Consider the following 18,059-nt stretch of genomic DNA (forward strand, 5'->3'; position numbering starts at 1 on the left):
ACTCGGAATACCACAGACAAGGTTTAGACCTTCCGGATTCTCTTGAATGCCGCCATCATTCTAGCTTACACCACGAAGATTCTGGTTAGGAGATCTAAGAGATACTCATTCTAGCTTATTTCATGTAGAACAGAAGTGTTTGTCAGGCACGCGTTCATAAGGGAGAAGGATGATGAGCGTCACACATAATCATCACCTTCATCACGTTCTTGGGTGCGAATGGATATCTTAGAAGAGAAATAAGAGGAATTGAATAGAAAACAGTAGTACTTTGCATTAATCTTTGAGGAACAGCAGAGCTCCACACCTTAATCTATGGAGTGTAGAAACTCTACCGTATGAAAATACATAAGTGAAGGTCCAGGCATGGCCGTGTGGCCAGCCCCTATGGTCTAAGAACAATGTGTTCAAAGATGATCCTAAGATGCTAAGATGATCAAAAGATGCCTAATACAATAGTAAAAGGTCCTATTTATAATAAACTAGTCACTAGGGTTTACATGAGTAAGTAATTGATGCATAAATCCACTTCCGGGGCCCACTTGGTGTGTGTTTGGGCTGAGCTTAAGTGTAGCACGTGCAGAGGCCATTTGTGGAGTTGAACGCCAAGTTCTGTGCCAGTTTGGGCGTTCAACTCTGGTTTTGGATCCTTTTCTGGCGCTGGACGCCAGATTTGGGCAGAAGGCTGGCGTTGAACGCCCGTTTACGTCGTCAATTATTGGCCAAAGTATGGACTATTATATATTGCGGGAAAGCCCTGGATGTCTACTTTCCAACGCAATTGGAAGCGCGCCATTTCGAGTTCTGTAGCTCCTGAAAATCCACTTTGAGTGCAGGGAGGTCAGAATCCAACAGCATCAGCAGTCCTTTTTCAACCTCTGAATCTGATTTCTGCTCAAGTCCCTCAATTTCAGCCAGAAAATACCTGAAATTACAGAAAAACACATAAACTCATAGTAAAGTCCAGAAATGTGAATTTAACATAAAAACTAATGAAAACATCCCTAAAAGTAACTAGATCCTACTAAAAACATACTAAAAACAATGTCAAAAAGCGTATAAATTATCCGCTCATCAAGTTGAAACTCGCATATCCAAGCCAATTTTTTGCTTCGACTTGGTTAGTTCTTCCACGACATCTTCCCCAACCTACAAATCAGAACATAAAGGAAAAGTTATTTAGGACAGGAACACATTGAGATGGAAACAGAGATAATTGACAATAAGAGCAGATTGAATCAGATTAGCCTCCTGCTTCTATTGGTGGTAAAATTTATCAAAACCTTCAAAAATTTTAAGTGAAAGATAGCGAGGCTTTAATCTTAGCAAGTAACATCAAACAAGAAAAGCTTATACCTTCCCTTCTTGTCAATTTTTGTTCAGTCAACTGTCAAATAAGAACACATTCAAATAATTAGAATAAAGCAACAAAATTTGGTTTAATGAGGAGAAATAAGCTACAAGACATGTCCTGAATATTAACTCACCTCCAAATCAACAAAATTTTAAGTGTATAAATATGGCTATTAATTAGAATTTCGTTTAAAGAGAGGAAGTGTCAAGTCAAAGAGTGATCTAGCTGACCCAAGAAAGGAAATGATCTCAGATTCAATGTAAGGTCCATGCTGATGCACGTGTGGATAAAGATCGCACGAAGCAAAACCTGCATAGCAGTTATATTGGCCGGCTAGCCAAGATTCGCGGAATGGAGCTTGGCTGACGACATAGGATCCAAGAACTAGTTAGTTGGTTCGTATAAATAGGACTCGGTCTCCTCCCACATTCTCGGATTTATGTTTTTCTTTCTAGCCTTCTTTTGTTTTTTCATTTCAATCTACATATTTAGTATGCTTTTTTTTTTAAAAAAGAATAGTTTAACAAGATTACGATTTTCTTCTAAGGATTTATGGTGATCATTGCCAAGTTGCTGAGTACCCCTCTTGGCATTAATCATATAGTAAAGGTAATCATGAAGAGTGAGTTTCGGACAGTTTCTTGTTTTAAAATTTAATCAATTCAATTTTAACCAAACAATAGTTATGCACATATATCATCAACCAACCCAGCAAAAAGCAGAATGAAATTGCCACCCTATTTCCACAAAAGTGTAACATATTGTGGTTTGATCTGTGGATTAATAACTTTTTCAAAATAGTAAACACCAACACCAATTTCATTCCATTGATGTAGAAAACCTTTACCTCATTAGCCAACAATGTTCCTTCAAGTTATAGTTTAGCAAATTTCCCTCCAATTGTTAATAATAAGCTATGGGTTTGAAAAAAGCTGAAATGTAGGAATAGACCAGCATTTCAAGAATCATTAGAGCTAACTCAACTCAATGGTGGAAATTAATTAGCCTCTTACAACATTCTTGCATTGTGCTCCACATGAGGTTTATATTGAACTATCACAACAAAGTTCATGTCATAACAATTTTTTCAAACCTAGCACAAACCCTCATGCCAATAACTCACAGAACAAACAGAGTTCAGCAAATAAATAAATAAATAACAAATAAAAAAAAATCAAACACAAACAATTTTAAACCACAGGTTCTAGCAGAAAGCCAATTACCGCACTAACAGTTTAAAAGAAAAAAAAGTATCAAAGAAAAATATTTAATCAAGTACAAAAACTTTCAAAACAAAAAGTGTTTCAATATTACACACATAACACATTAAATCATTCACCTATTCAAGAAATCAACTTCAGTCTCAGAAAAGAATTACCATAAGAATCAGCAACTGAGGGAAAAATTGTAGTTTTAGTCAAAAGGGGTATAAGTAACTATAATGTCCCCATTTTTATAGATGAATACCTAGATTTCTACAATGGAGATGTCAAACAATCAGATTTCTACAACTGAGGAATCCTAAACCCAATTCATACCTGAAGTAGAAGATCTTGTGCTTGAAAAAGATGAAGAAGTTGCAGAAGACAAATTAAACTCTCTTTGGAGTTATTGCTGAGAAGCACCTGAGATAATATTTATTCTGATGAAGACACCATAAAACTAGCAAAGAATCAGAAATTTCCTTAACAAAGTCCACAAACTCTTTGTATCACTTCTGTACAAAACAGGAATTGTTATTATTAATATTATTAATTTTTTATACTATGTCTTTAAATATTAATTTAAAAAAGCTTTTAAATATATCAGTATATCAATATTTTAATAAATTTTAATTATTAATTTTAATTATATATATTATAGCTTAAATAACATAGTCTTTTTATATTTATTGGTATTTACAAGGTTATTGCCTTTGTTGAAGGCTCACCTGATATGGCTACATAAACAGGATTGTATATGATTGGTTTTCATGTTAATCAGATTTCTTTCTTTCAATTCAATTTACAATTCAGCTCACCTTTCTTCTTCCTCTTCTACTTCTTCTCTACTTCTTGTCTTCTTTTCATTCTTTACATTCTTCACACCATTTCTATTTCTGGCTAACCAAGAAACCATTCAAACTGCAAGAACTCTGTTAGAAACAAGAAGCTAAAAACAGAAAGCTGAAAACAGAGAAACGGAAGCCAACTTATTCATTGAGAAATCACAGAAACAAAAGCTTATTAACGCTGCATTTGGATTCAGTCTCAGAAACAAAAATACAGAGAAAATAGACAAGCTGTATATTAAATCACAGTTCACAAACCCTAAAATACCACACATCTTCATCAACAACAGCATGCATGTTATCAAATTACAGTTCACAAACCCATATTTCAGAGATTAAAAGCCCCAAATTAAAACCCCTAAAATAGGAACCCTAAGCCACTGATCAATTTCAGAAGCAAATAGAAATCAATACATACCTATTCGATGATGTGAGCACAGCGAAGACGATGATGAGAAGCACGGAGATGACGATGGTGAGAGCGGTGCAGCGATGATGGTGAGGGCCGCACAGCGACGATCAGTGCAAGCGATGGCGAAGAGGAGTGACGACGGTCAATGTGGAGAGTAGTGCAGGTGAGTCGTGAGTGGGAGGCGACGACTCTTAATGGCAAGAGTGAGAGGGTTTCCGCTTGTAGTGAGAGGGTCAATGGCGAGAGTGAGAGGGTCAATGGTGAGACCGAGAGTGAGAGGGTCAATGGCGAGAGTGAAGAGAGAGAGTGGGGGGCGACGATGGTGAGCTATCGAGGATGACTGAGCTATCGAGGGTTTACGAGGATGAAGGTGACTGAGCTATCGAAGGTGACTGAGACTTAAGAAGTTTGCTAAGTTTTACTAAGTGTTAAGGTCATCACTCATCAGTTTGCTTTCAGGAAAAACAAGGAAAAAAATTACTAAGTGTTAAGTTTTTGGCTCTAGAGATATTAGGCATCACTTTTAAAACGCACCCAAAACTTAACAAATAGGCTATCCTTTAAAAGCGTCTCCTTTGATACGAAAAGTGAACCTATAGATATCAACCTACGGCTACGCTTTATAAGTGATATCTTAAATACCTAAGGCTACGCTTTTTAAATGATGCCGCATTTGTGTATCCTTTTCTCTTATAAAAAGGCAACACGGAGAAAAGCGTAGCCTATTCTATGAATAGGCTACGCTTTTCAAACGTAGCCTAAAAAAAGTGTGGCTGAATGGGTATTTTTCTTGTAGTGTAAGCACACTCTTTTTGTTTGGACCACGACTTTAACTGCTCAATCTCAAGCTTTTCACTTGACACCTTCACGCCACAAGCACATGGTTAGGGACAGCTTGATTTAGCCGTTTAGGCCAGGATTTTATTCCTTTGGGCCCTCCTATCCATTAATACTCAAAGCCTTGGATCTTTTTTACCCTTGCCTTTTTGTTTAAAGGGTTATTGGCTTTTTCTGCTTGCTTTTTCTTTCTCTTTCTCTTTTTTTCTTTATTTTTCGCATTTTTTTTGCAAGCTTTGTGTTTTTCACTGCTTTTTCTTGCTTCAAGAATCAATTTTATGATTTTTTAGATTATCAATAACATTTCTCTTTTTTCATTATTCTTTCAAGAACCAACAATTTTAACATTCATAAACTTCACTATAAAAAATATGCACTGTTCAAGCATTCATTCAGAAAACAAAAAGTATTACCACCACATCAAAATAATTAAACTAATTTCAAGATAAATTTCGAAATTATGCACTTCTTTTTCTTTTTCAGAAAACATTTTTCATTTAAGAAAGGTGAGAGATTCATGGAATCATTCATAGATTTAAGACATAGACACTAGACACTAATGATCATGTAATAAAGACACAAACATAGACAATACATAAAGCATAAAAACCGAAAAACAGAAAAATAAGAACAAAAAAATTAAAGAACGGGTCCACCTTAGTGACGACGGCTAGTTCTTCCTTTTTAAGATCTTATGGAGTGCTTGAGATCCTCTATGTCTCTTCCTTGCCTTTGTTGCTCCTCTCTCATGGCCTTTTGGTCCTCTCTGATTTCATGGAGGATGATGGAGTGCTCTTGGTGCTCCACTCTCAGTTGCTCCATGTTAGAACTCAAATCTCCTAAAGAGGTGTTGAGTTGTTCCCAATAGTTGTGTGGAGGGAAATGCATCCCTTGAGGCATCTCAGGGATTTCTAGATGAGGGACTTCCTCATGCTCTTGTTAAGGTCCATGAGTGGGCTCTCTTGTTTGCTCTATCCTCTTTTTAGTGATGGGCTTGTCCTTTTCAATGAGGATGATTTCCTCTATGACAATTCTGGCTTAATTACATAGGTGACAGATGAGATGAGAAAAGGCTAACCTTGCCAAAGTAGAGGGCTTGTCAGCCACCTTGTATAGTTCTAGAGATATGATCTCATGAACTTCTACTTCCTCCCCAATCATGATACTATGGATCATGATAGTCCGATCCACAGTTACTTCGGATCGGTTGCTAGTAGGAATGATAGAGCATTGGATGAACTCCAACCATCCTCTAGCCATGGGCTTGAGGTCAAGCCTTCTCAGTTGAATCGGCTTGCCTTTGGAGTCTCTCTTCCATTGCACTCCTTCCACACAGATGTCTATGAGGACTTGGTCCAACCTTTGATCAAATTTGACTCTTCTAGTGAAGGGATGAGGATCTCCTCTCATTATTGGAAAGTTGAATGCCAACCTTACAGTTTCCGGACTGAAATCCAAGTATTTCCCCCGAACCATTGTGAGCCAATTCTTTGGGTTCGGGTTCACACTTTGATCATGGTTCTTAGTGATCCATGCATTAGCATAGAACTCTTGAACCATTAAGATTCTGACTTGTTGGATGAGGTTGTAAGAGATTCCCAACCTCTTCTTCGAACCTCACGACGGATCTCCGGATATTCACTCTTTTTGAGCATGAAGGGGACCTCGGGGATCACCTTTTTCTTGGCCACAACTTCATAGAAGTGGTTTTGATGGGCTTTTGAGATGAATCTCTCCATCTTCCATGACTCGGAGGTGGAAGCAATTGCCTTTCCTTTCCTCTTTCTAGAGGTTTCTCCGGCCTTAGGTGCCATTAATGGTTATGGAAAAATTAAAAGCAAAGCTTTTTCCCACACCAAACTTAAAAGTTTTGCTCGTCCTCGAGCAAAAGAAGAAAGAAAGGAGGAGAAGAAGAAGAAATGGAGAAGATAGAGGGGTGCTTTGGATTTGCCCAAGGGGGGTTGTAAGTGTTTATGATGTGTGAAATTGAAGGTGGTAAGGAGGGGTATCGATAGGGTAAGAGAGAGAGGGAAGTCGTTTATGAAGGGGTTGGGTTTGGGAGGGAAATGTTTTGAATTTGAATGGTGAGGTAGGTGGGATTTTATGATGGGTTTTGGGGAATAGTGGATGGATATGAGTGGTGAAGAGATTATGGGGAAGAGGGTAGGATTTGATAGGTGAATGGTGTTTGGGGAATAGGTGTTGATGTGATTGGTCAAGGATATTTGGGAAAGAGTGTTATGGAAAGGTGTGAAGAGGAGAAAAAGAGAGGTGGGGTAGGTGGGGATCCTGTGGGGTCCACAGATCCTGAGGTGTTAAGGAATTCTGGTCCCTGCACCTTTCTGGCGTTTAAACGCCCTCTGTGTGCCATTTCTGGCGTTTAACGCCATCTCTATTACCTTTTCTGGCATTTAACGCCAACCAGACACCCTTTTTTGGCGTTAAACGCCAGTCTGTCTGCCAATTCTGGCGTTTAACGCCAGCCAGACACCCTTTTTTGGCGTTAAACACCAGTTTGTCTGCCAATTCTGGCGTTTAATGCCTAGAATACTGCCAGACTGGGCGTTAAATGCCCATTCTGCTATCCTTACTGGCGTTTAAGCCTGTCATCCAGGGTGTGCTATTTTTGATGCTGCTTTTGATTCTGCTTTAATTCTGTAGTTATTTTTGTGACTCCACATGATCATCTACCTAAAGAAAATATAACATGACAATGGAAAATAAGTGTCTATAAAATTAAATATAATTAAATAACATTGGGTTGCCTCCCAATAAGCACTTCTTTAATGTCAATAGCTTGACAGTGAGCTCTTAGAGAGCTTCACAGAGACTCAAAGCTTAATGGTGGCCTCCCAACACCAAACTTAGAAGTTGAGTGTGGGGGGTCTTTTTGACTCTGTATTGAGAGAAGCTTTTCATGCTTCTTCTCCATGGTTACAGAAGAAGATCCTTGAGCCTTAAACACAAGGTAGTCCTCATTCAATTGAAGGACTAACTCTCCTCTGTCCACATCAATCACAGCTCTTGCTGTGGCTAGGAAGGGTCTTCCAAGGATAATGGATTCATCCTCTTCCTTCCCAGTGTCTAGGATTATGAAATCAGCAGGGATGTACAGGTCTTCAACCTTCACTAAGACATCCTCTACAAGTCCATAAGCCAGTTTCCTTGATTTGTCTGCCATCTCTAGTGAGATTCTTGCAGCTTAACCTCAAAGATCCCTAGTTTCTCCATCATAGAGAGTGGCATGAGGTTTATACCTGACCCCAAGTCAGACAGAGCCTTCTCAAAGGTCATGGTGCCAATGGTACAAGGTATTAAGAACTTTTCGGGATCTGATTTCTTCTGAGGTAATTTTAGTTGAACCAAAGCATTCAGTTCATTGATGAGCAATGGAGGTTCATCTTCCCAAGTCTCAGTACCAAATAAATTGGCATTCAGCTTCATGATTGCTCCTAGATACTGAGCAACTTGCTCTTCAACAATATCTTCATCCTCTTCAGAGGAAGAATAATCATCAGAGCTCATGAATGGCAACAGTAAGTTCAGTGGAATCTCTATTGTCTCTGTATGAGCCTCAGATTCCTTTGGTTCCTCATTAGGGAACTCCTTAGTAGTCAGTGGACGTCTATTGAGGTCTTCCTCACTGGAAATCACTGCCTCTTCCTCCTCTATAGGTTCGGCCACTTTGGGTATATTGATAGCCTTTCACTCTAGTGCACGAAATTGTGATCATCAATGGCACCATCAATATGGTACGCTCAATTGATATCTCAACTCTTTGTCACAATTCCGCACAACTAACCAGCAAGTGCACTGGGTCGTCCAAGTAATAAACCTTACGCGAGTAAGGGTCGATCCCACGGAGATTGTTGGTATGAAGCAAGCTATGGTCATCTTGTAAATCTCAGTCAGGCAGATTCAAATGGTTATGGATGATGAATGATTAAAAGATAAATAAAACAAAAAATAAAGATAGAGATACTTATGTAATTCATTGGTGAGAATTTCAGATAAGCGTATGGAGATGCTTTGTCCCTTCCGTCTCTCTGCTTTCCTACTGTCTTCATCCAATCCTTCTTACTCCTTTCCATGGCAAGCTGTATGTTGGGCATCACCGTTGTCAATGGCTACAATTCCGTCCTCTCAGTGAAAATGTTCAACGCACTCTGTCACAGCACGGCTATTCATCTGTCGGTTCTCGATCATGTCGGAATAGAATCCAGTGATTCTTTTGCGTCTGTCACTAACGCCCCACAATCACGAGTTTGAAGCTCGTCACAGTCATTCAATCCTTGAATCCTACTCAGAATACCACAGACAAGGTTTAGACCTTCCGGATTCTCAAGAATGCCACCATCAATTCTAGCTTATACCACGAAGATTCTGATTAAGGAATCCAAGAGATAAACACTCAATCGAAGGTAGAACGGAGGAGGTTGTCAGGCACACGTTCATAGGTGAGAATGATGATGAGTGTCACGGATCATCACATTCATCAAGTTGAAGAACAAGTGATATCTTGGAACAAGAACAAGCTGAATTGAATAGAAGAACAATAGTAATTACATTGATACTCGAGGTACAGCAGAGCTCCACACCTTAATCTATGGTGTGTAGAAATTTCACCGTTGAAAATACATAAGAACAAGGTCTAGGCATGGCCATGAGGCCAGCCCCATGATCTAAGATAGCATAGGACTACTCAAAGATTAGACTCTGATCCCCAAAGATACAATAGCAAAAGGTCCTATTTATAGAGAACTAGTAGCTTAAGATTTACAAAAATGAGTAAATGACGTAAATATCCACTTCCGGGCCCACTTGGTGTGTGTTTGGGCTGAGCATTGAAGCATTTTCGTGTAGAGACTTTTCCTAGAGTTAAACGCCAGCTTTTGTTTCAGTTTGGGCGTTTAACTCCCACTTTGGTGCCAGTTCTGGCGTTTAACGCTGGGAATTCTTGAGCTGAATTTGAACGCCGGTTTGGGCCATCAAATCTCGGGCAAAGTATGGACTATTATATATTTCTGGAAAGCCCAGGATGTCTACTTTCCAACGCAATTGAGAGCGCGCCAATTGGGCTTCTGTAGCTCCAAAAAATCCACTTCGAGTGCAGGAAGGTCAGAATCCAACAGTATCTGCAGTCCTTTTCAGCCTCTGAATCAGATTTTTGCTCAGGACCCTCAATTTCAGCCAGAAAATACCTGAAATCACAGAAAAATACACAAACTCATAGTAAAGTCCAGAAATGAGATTTTTAAATAAAAACTAATAAAAATATTATAAAAACTAATTAAAATAAACTAAAAACATACTAAAAACAATGCCAAAAAGCGTATAAATTATCCGCTCATCACAACACCAAACTTAAATTGTTGCTTGTCCCCAAGCAACTGAAAATCAAAATAGGATAAAAAGAAGAGAATATACAATGAATTCCAAAAACATCTATGAAGATCAGTCTTAATTAGATGAGCGGGGCTATTAGCTTTTTGCTTCTGAACAGTTTTGGCATCTCACTTTATCCTTTGAAGTTCAGAATGATTGGCATCTATAGGAACTCAGAATCCAGATAGTGTTACTGACTCTCCTAGTTAAGTATGTTGATTCTTGAACACAGCTACTTTATGAGTCTTGGCTGTGGCCCTAAACACTTTGTTTTCCAGTATTACCACCGGATACATAAATGCCACAGACACATAACTGGGTGAACCTTTTCAGATTGTGACTCAGCTTTGCTAGAGTCCCCAATTTGAGGTGTCCAGGGTTCTTAAGCACACTCTTCTTTTTGCTTTGGACCTCGACTTTAACTGCTCAGTCTCAAGTTTTCACTTGACACCTTCACGCCACAAGCACATGGTTAGGGACAGCTTGGTTTAGCCGCTTAGGCCAGGATTTTATTCCTGTGGGCCCTCCTATCCACTGATGCTCAAAGCCTTGGATCCTTTTTATCACCCTTGCCTTTTGGTTTAAAGGGGTATTGGCTTTTTCTTCTTGCTTTTCTTTTTCTTTCTTCTTTTTTTTCGCATATATCTTTTTTTTTTCTGCAAGCCTTTCACTGCTTTTTCTTGCTTCAAGAATCAATTTTATGATTTTTCAGATCATCAGATAACATTTCTCCTTTTCCTTTCATTGTTTCAAGAGCCAACAATTTTAACATTCATAAACAATCAAATTCAAAAATATGCACTGTTCAAGCATTCATTCAGAAAAACAATAGCATTGCCACCACATCAAGATAATTAAACTGTTTTAAAATTTGAAATTCATGCACTTCTTTTTCTTTTTCAATTAAAAACATTTTTCTTTTAAGAAAGGTGATGGATTCATAGGACACTCATAGCTTTAAGGCATAGACACTAAGACACTAATGATCATAAGACACAAACATAGATAAACATAAGCATAAAAAAATTCGAAAAATAGGAAAGTAAAGAACAAGAAAATTAAAGAACGGGTCCACCTTAGTGATGGCGGCTTGTTCTTCCTCTTGAAGATCTTATGGAGTGCTTGAGCTCCTCAATGTCTCTTCCTTGCCTTTGTTGCTCCTCTCTCATGGTTCTTTGATCTTCTCTAATTTCATGGAGGAGGATGGAATGCTCTTGGTGCTCCACCCTTAGTTGTCCCATGTTGGAACTTAATTCTCCTAGGGAGGTGTTGATTTGCTCCCAATAGTTTTGTGGAGGAAAATACATCCCTTGAGGCATCTCAGGGATTTCATGATGATGAATTTCCTCATGCTCTTTTCCATGAGTGGGATCTCTTGTTTGCTCCATCCTTTTCTTAGTGATGGGCTTGTCCTCATCAATGAAGATGTCTCCCTCTATGTTAATTCCAACTGAATTACAGAGGTGACAAATGAGATGAGGGAAGGCTAATCTTGCCGAGGTAGAGGACTTGTCCGCCACCTTATAGAGTTCTTGGGATATAACCTCATGAACTTCTACTTTCTCTCCAATCATGATGCTATGAATCATGATGGCCCGGTCTATAGTAGCTTCGGACCGGTTGCTAGTGGGAATGATTGAACGTTGGATAAACTCCAACCATCCCTAGCCACGGGCTTGAGGTCATGCCTTCTTAAATGAACCAGCTTTCCTCTTGAATCTCTCTTCCATTGGGCGCCCTTTTCACAAATGTCTATGAGGACTTGGTCCAACCTTTGATCAAAGTTGACCCTTCTAGTGTAGGGGTGTTCATCTCCTTGCATCATGGGCAAGTTGAATGCCAACCTTACATTTTCCGGACTAAAGTCTAAGCGTTTCCCCCGAACCATTGTAAGCCACTTCTTTGGGTCCGGGTTCACACTTTGATCATGGTTCTTGGTGATCCATGCATTGGCATAGAACTCTTGAACCATTAAGATCCCGACTTGTTGAATGGGGTTGGTAAGAACTTCCCAACCTCTTCTTCGGATCTCATGTCAGATCTCTGGATACTCATTCTTTTTGAGTTTAAAAGGGACCTCGGGGATCACCTTCTTCTTGGCCACAACTTCATAGAAGTGGTCTTGATGCACCCTTGAGATGAATCTCTCCATCTCCCATGACTCGGAGGTGAAAGCTTTTGCCTTTCCTTTCCTCTTTCTAGAGGTTTCTCCGGCCTTAGGTGCCATAAATGGTTATGGAAAAACAAAAAGCAATGCTTTTACCACACCAAACTTAGAAGGTTTGCTCGTCCTCGAGCAAAAGAAGAAAGAGAAGAGTAGAAGAAGAAGAAAAATGGAGGAGATGGAGGAGGCTTTGTGGTTCGGCCAAGGGGGAGAAGTGGTGTTGAGGTTGTGTGAAAATGAAGGAGTGAAGATAGGTTTATATAGGAGTTGAGAGGGGTGTAGGGTTCGGCTATTATGGGTGGATTTGGGAGGGAAAGTGGTTTGAATTTAGATGGTGAGGTAGGTGGGGTTTTATGAAGGGTGGATGTGAGTGGTGAAGAGGATGGTGGGAATTGATAGGTGAGGGATTTTTGGGAAGAGGTATTGAGGTGATTGGTGAATGGGTGAAGAAGAAAGAGAGTGGTAGGGTAGGTGGGGATCCTGTGGGGTCCACAGATCCTGAGGTGTCAAGGATAGCTCATCCCTGCACCAGGTGGCGTGCAAAAACGCCCTTTCTGCCAATTCTGGCGTTAAACGCCGAGCTGCTGTCCTTTTCTGGCGTTTAACGCCAGCTCCTTGCCCATTCTTGGCATTAAACGCCAGTCTGGTGCCCCTTTCTGGCGTTAAACGCCCAGAATGGTGCCAGACTGGGCGTTAAACGCCCATTTGCTGGCCTTACTGGCGTTTAAACGCCAGCAAGCTTTTCCTCCAGGGTGTGCTGTTTTTTTCTCTATTTTTCATTCTGTTTTTGCTTTTTCAACTGTTTTTATGACTTCACATGATCATCAACCTACAGAAAACATAAAATAACAATGGAAAATAGATAGATATAACATTGGGTTGCCTCCCAACAAGCGCTTCTTTAATGTCAGTAGCTTGACAGTGGGCTCTCATGGAGCCTCACAGATGTTCAGAGCAATGTTGGAACCTCCCAACACCAAACTTAGAGTTTGAATGTGGGGGTTCAACACCAAACTTAGAGTTTGGTTGTGGCCTCCCAACACCAAACTTAGAGTTTGACTGTGGGGCTCTGTTTGACTCTGTTTTGAGAGAAGCTCTTCATGCTTCCTCTCCATGGTTACAGAGGGATATCCTTGAGCCTTAAACACAAGGGATTCTTCATTCACTTGAATGATCAATTCTCCTCTGTCAACATCAATCACAGCTTTTGCTGTGGCTAGGAAGGGTCTGCCAAGGATGATAGATTCATCCATGCACTTCCCAGTCTCTAGGACTATAAAATCAGCAGGGATGTAGTGGTCTCCAACCTTTACCAAGACATCCTCTACAAGTCCATAAGCTTGTTTTCTTGAATTGTCTGCCATCTCTAGTGAAATTCTTGCAGCTTGTACCTCAAGGATCCCTAGCTTCTCCATTAGAGAGAGAGGCATGAGGTTTACACTTAACCCTAGGTCATACAAAGCCTTCTCAAAGGTCATGGTGCCTATGGTACAAGGTATTGAGAACTTCCCAGGATCCTGTCTCTTTTGAGGTAGTCTCTGCCTAGTCAAGTCATCCAGTTCTTTGGTGAGCAAAGGGGGTTCATCCTCCCACGTCTCATTACCAAATAACTTGTCATTTAGCTTCATGATTGCTCCAAGGTACTTAGCAACTTGCTCTTCAGTAACATCTTCACCCTCTTCAGAGGAAGAATACTCATCAGAGCTCCTGAATGGCAGAAGTAAATCCAATGGAATCTCTATGGTCTCATTATGAGCCTCAGATTCCCATGGTTCCTCATTAGGGAACTCATTGGAGGCCAGTGGACGTCCATTAAGGTCTTCCTCAGTGGCGATCACTGCCTCTTCCTCCTCTCCAAATTTGGCCAAGTTGATTGTATTTATGGTCTTGCACTCTCCTTTTGGGTTCTCTTCTGTATTGCTTGGAAGAGTACTAGGAGGGAGTTCAGTAACTTTCTTGCTCAGCTGACCCATTTGTGCCTCCAAATTTCTAATGGAGGACCTTGTTTCAGTCATGAAACTCTGAGTGGTTTTAATTAGATCAGAGACCATGGTTGCTAAGTCAGAGTGGTTCTGCTTAGAATTCTCTGTCTGCTGCTGAGAAGATGATGGAAAAGGTTTGCCATTGCTAAACCTGTTTCTTCCACCATTATTGTTATTGAAGCCTTGTTGAGGCCTCTGTTGATCCTTCCATGAGAGATTGGGATGATTTCTCCATGAAGGATTGTAGGTGTTTCCATAGGGTTCTCCCATGTAATTCACCTCTTCCATAGATGGGTTCTCAGGATCATAAGCTTCTTCTTCAGATGAAGCGTCCTTAGTACTGCCCGGTGCAGCTTGCATTCCAGACAGACTTTGAGAAATCATATTGACTTGCTGAGTCAATATTTTGTTCTGAGCCAATATGGCATTCAGAGTGTCAATCTCAAGAACTCCTTTCTTCTGACTTGTCCCACTATTCACATGATTCCTTTCAGAGGTGTACATGAATTGGTTATTTGCAATCATTTCAATGAGTTCTTGAGCTTCTGCAGGCGTCTTCTTCAGATGAAGAGATCCTCCAGCAAAGCTATCCAATGACATCTTGGATAGTTCAGATAGACCATCATAGAAGATTTCTATGATGCTCCATTCTGAAAGCATGTTAGAAGGGCACCTTCTGATCAATTGCTTGTATCTCTCCTAAGCTTCATAGAGGGATTCACCTTCCTTCTGTCTGAAGATTTGGACTTCCACTCTAAGCTTACTCAATTTTTGAGGTGGAAAGAACTTTGCCAAGAAGGCATTGACTAGCTTTTCCCAAGAGTTCAGGCTTTCTTTAGGTTGTGAATCCAACCATATCCTAGCTCTGTCTCTCACAGCAAAAGGGAATAGCATAAGTCTGTAGACCTCAGGGTCAACCCCATTGGTCTTGACAGTGTCACAGATTTGCAGGAATTCAGCCAAAAATTGATGAGGATCTTCCAATGGAAGTCCATGAAACTTGCAATTCTGTTGCATTAGAGAAACTAATTGAGGCTTAAGCTCAAAATTGTTTGCTCCAATGGCAGGGATAGAGATGCTTCTCCCATAGAAGTTGGGAGTAGGTGCAGTAAAGTCACCCAGCACCTTCCTTGCATTGTTGGCATTGTTGTTGTTTTCGGCTGCCATGTCTTCTTCTAGTTTGAAGATTTCTGTTAGGTCCTCTACAGAGAGTTGTGCCTTAGCTTCTCTTAGCTTTCACTTTAAGGTCCTTTCAGGTTCAGAATCAGCCTCAACACTTTGTCTTTGCTCCTGCTCATATGAAAGAGAAGAGAGCAAGAAAATATGGAATCCTCTATATGATAGTATAGAGATTCCTTGAGGTGTCAGAGGAAAAGAAGAATAGAAGGAAGAGGTAGAAAGAGAAGAATTCGAACTTATCAAGAGGGATAGAGTTCGAATTATTGATAGTGGAGGAGTGTTAGTCCTTAAATAGAAGGATGTGAGAAGAGGGGAAGAATTTTCGAAAATAAATTAAAAAGATTTTGAAATAATTAAAAGAAAATTTTGAAAACTTGATGAATGATTTTCGAAATTTGAAGTTGGGAAAGAAATAAAGTGATTTTTGAAAAAAAAAAGATTTTTGAAATTAGAAATCAAAAAGATATGATTGAAAACTATTTTGAAAAAGATGTGATTAAGAAGATATGATTGAAAAGTTATGGTTTTAAAAAGATATGATTGAAAAACAAATTAAAAAGATTTGATTTTGAAATTAATGACTTGGCTAACAAGAAAATATATGATCCAAACATTAAACCTTTTTCAACAGAAAAGGCAACATACTTAAAATGTTGAATCAAATCATTAATTGTTAGCAAATATTTTTGAAAATGGAAAGAAATTGATTTTGAAAAATATATGATTGAAAAGATATGATTTGAAAAAGATTTGATTTTGAAAAATTATGAAAACTTGAAAAAAAAATGTGCATTAAAAACAAAATCTTCCCTCTTGTGTCATCTTGGCGTTAAACGCCCAGAATGGTGCCCATTCTGGCATTTAACGCCCAAATTTCTACCTTTTTGGGCGTTAAATGCCCAGCCAGGTACCCTGGCTGGCGTTTAAACGCCAGTTTTCCTTCTTCACTGGGCGTTTTGAACACCCAGCTTTTTCTGTGTGATTCCTCTGCTGTATGTTTTGAATCTTCAATTTTTTGTATTATTGACTTGAAAAGACATAGTTTTAAAAATATTTTTGAATTTTCGATGATGAGAAACAATAAAAATGCAACTAAGATCAAATAAACAATGCATGCAAGACACCAAACTTAAATGTTTGTATACTAAGGACTATAACAATGTAAAAATGCATATGAAAAATAACAAAATACACTAAACAAGAGAATTTAAAGATCAGAGCAATGAAATCATCAAGAACAACTTGAAGATCAATGAAGAACAATAATGCATGTATTCGAAAAATGCAAGAAGAATAAAAACATGCAATTGACACCAAACTTAAAAATTGATACTAGACTCAAACAAGAAACATAAAATATTTTTGATTTTTATGGTTTTAAAATTTTTTTGTGATTTTCGAAACTTGAGTGGAAAAGAAAATAGAAGGGATTCAAAATTTTTAATAAGAATTCCAGGAATCATTGCAATGCTAGTCTAAGACTCCAGTCCAGGAATTAGACATGGCTTACTAGCCAGCCAAGCTTTCAATGAAAGCTCCGGTCCAAAATACTAGACATGGCCAATGGCTAGCCAAGCTTTAGCAGATCATTGCTAACAACAGCAAAATTGATAGAAATCAACAAGCTCTTGTGATGATAAGTTGAAACCTCGGTCCAATAAGATTAGACATGGCTTCACAGCTAGCCAGACTTCAACAGATCATCATGAAAACTCTAGAGTTCATTCTTAAAAACTCTGAAGAAAAAAATAGAAAATCTTTTTGTATTTTTGAAAAATTTTTCGAAAAATAAAAAGAAAAAGTACCTAATCTAAACAACAAGATGAACCGTCAGTTGTCCAAACTTGAACAATCCCCGGCAACGGCGCCAAAAACTTGGTGCACGAAATTGTGATCATCAATGGCGCCATCAACATGGTACGCTCAATTGATATCTCAACTCTTTGTCACAATTCCACACAACTAACCAGCAAGTGCACTGGGTCGTCCAAGTAATAAACCTTACGCGAGTAAGGGTCGATCCCACGGAGATTGTTGGTATGAAGCAAGCTATGGTCATCTTGTAAATCTCAGTCAGGCGGATTCAAATGGTTATGGATGATGAATGATTAAAAGATAAATAAAACATAAAATAAAGATAGAGATACTTATGTAATTCATTGGTGAGAATTTTAGATAAGCGTATGGAGATGCTTTGTCCCTTCCGTCTCTCTGCTTTCCTACTGTCTTCATCCAATCCTTCTTACTCCTTTCCATGGCAAGCTGTATGTTGGGCATCACCGTTGTCAATGGCTACAATCCCGTCCTCTCAGTGAAAATGTTCAACGCACTCTGTCACAGCACGGCTATTCATCTGTCAGTTCTCGATCATGTCGGAATAGAATCCAGTGATTCTTTTGCGTCTGTCACTAACGCCCCACAATCACGAGTTTGAAGCTCGTCACAGTCATTCAATCCTTGAATCCTACTCAGAATACCACAGACAAGGTTTAGACCTTCCGGATTCTCAAGAATGCCGCCATCAATTCTAGCTTATACCACGAAGATTCTGATTAAAGAATCCAAGAGATAAACACTCAATCGAAGGTAGAACAGAGGTGGTTGTCAGGCACACGTTCATAGGTGAGAATGATGATGAGTGTCACAGATCATCACATTCATCAAGTTGAAGAACAAGTGATATCTTGGAACAAGAA

General features: G+C 39.3%; 1 non-coding gene across 1 annotated transcript; it reads left to right on the forward strand.

The window, feature by feature from the left end:
• The first annotated feature begins 14,838 nt into the window (after nucleotides 1-14,838).
• LOC112787035 (small nucleolar RNA R71) lies at nucleotides 14,839-14,946 on the forward strand. Its single transcript, XR_003194472.1, has one exon. It is a non-coding gene; the product is annotated as a small nucleolar RNA R71 (small nucleolar RNA).
• The last annotated feature ends 3,113 nt before the right edge of the window (nucleotides 14,947-18,059 follow it).

The sequence above is a fragment of the Arachis hypogaea genome, chromosome 20 (assembly GCF_003086295.3).
Source record: "Arachis hypogaea cultivar Tifrunner chromosome 20, arahy.Tifrunner.gnm2.J5K5, whole genome shotgun sequence".
Lineage (NCBI taxonomy): Eukaryota > Viridiplantae > Streptophyta > Magnoliopsida > Fabales > Fabaceae > Arachis > Arachis hypogaea.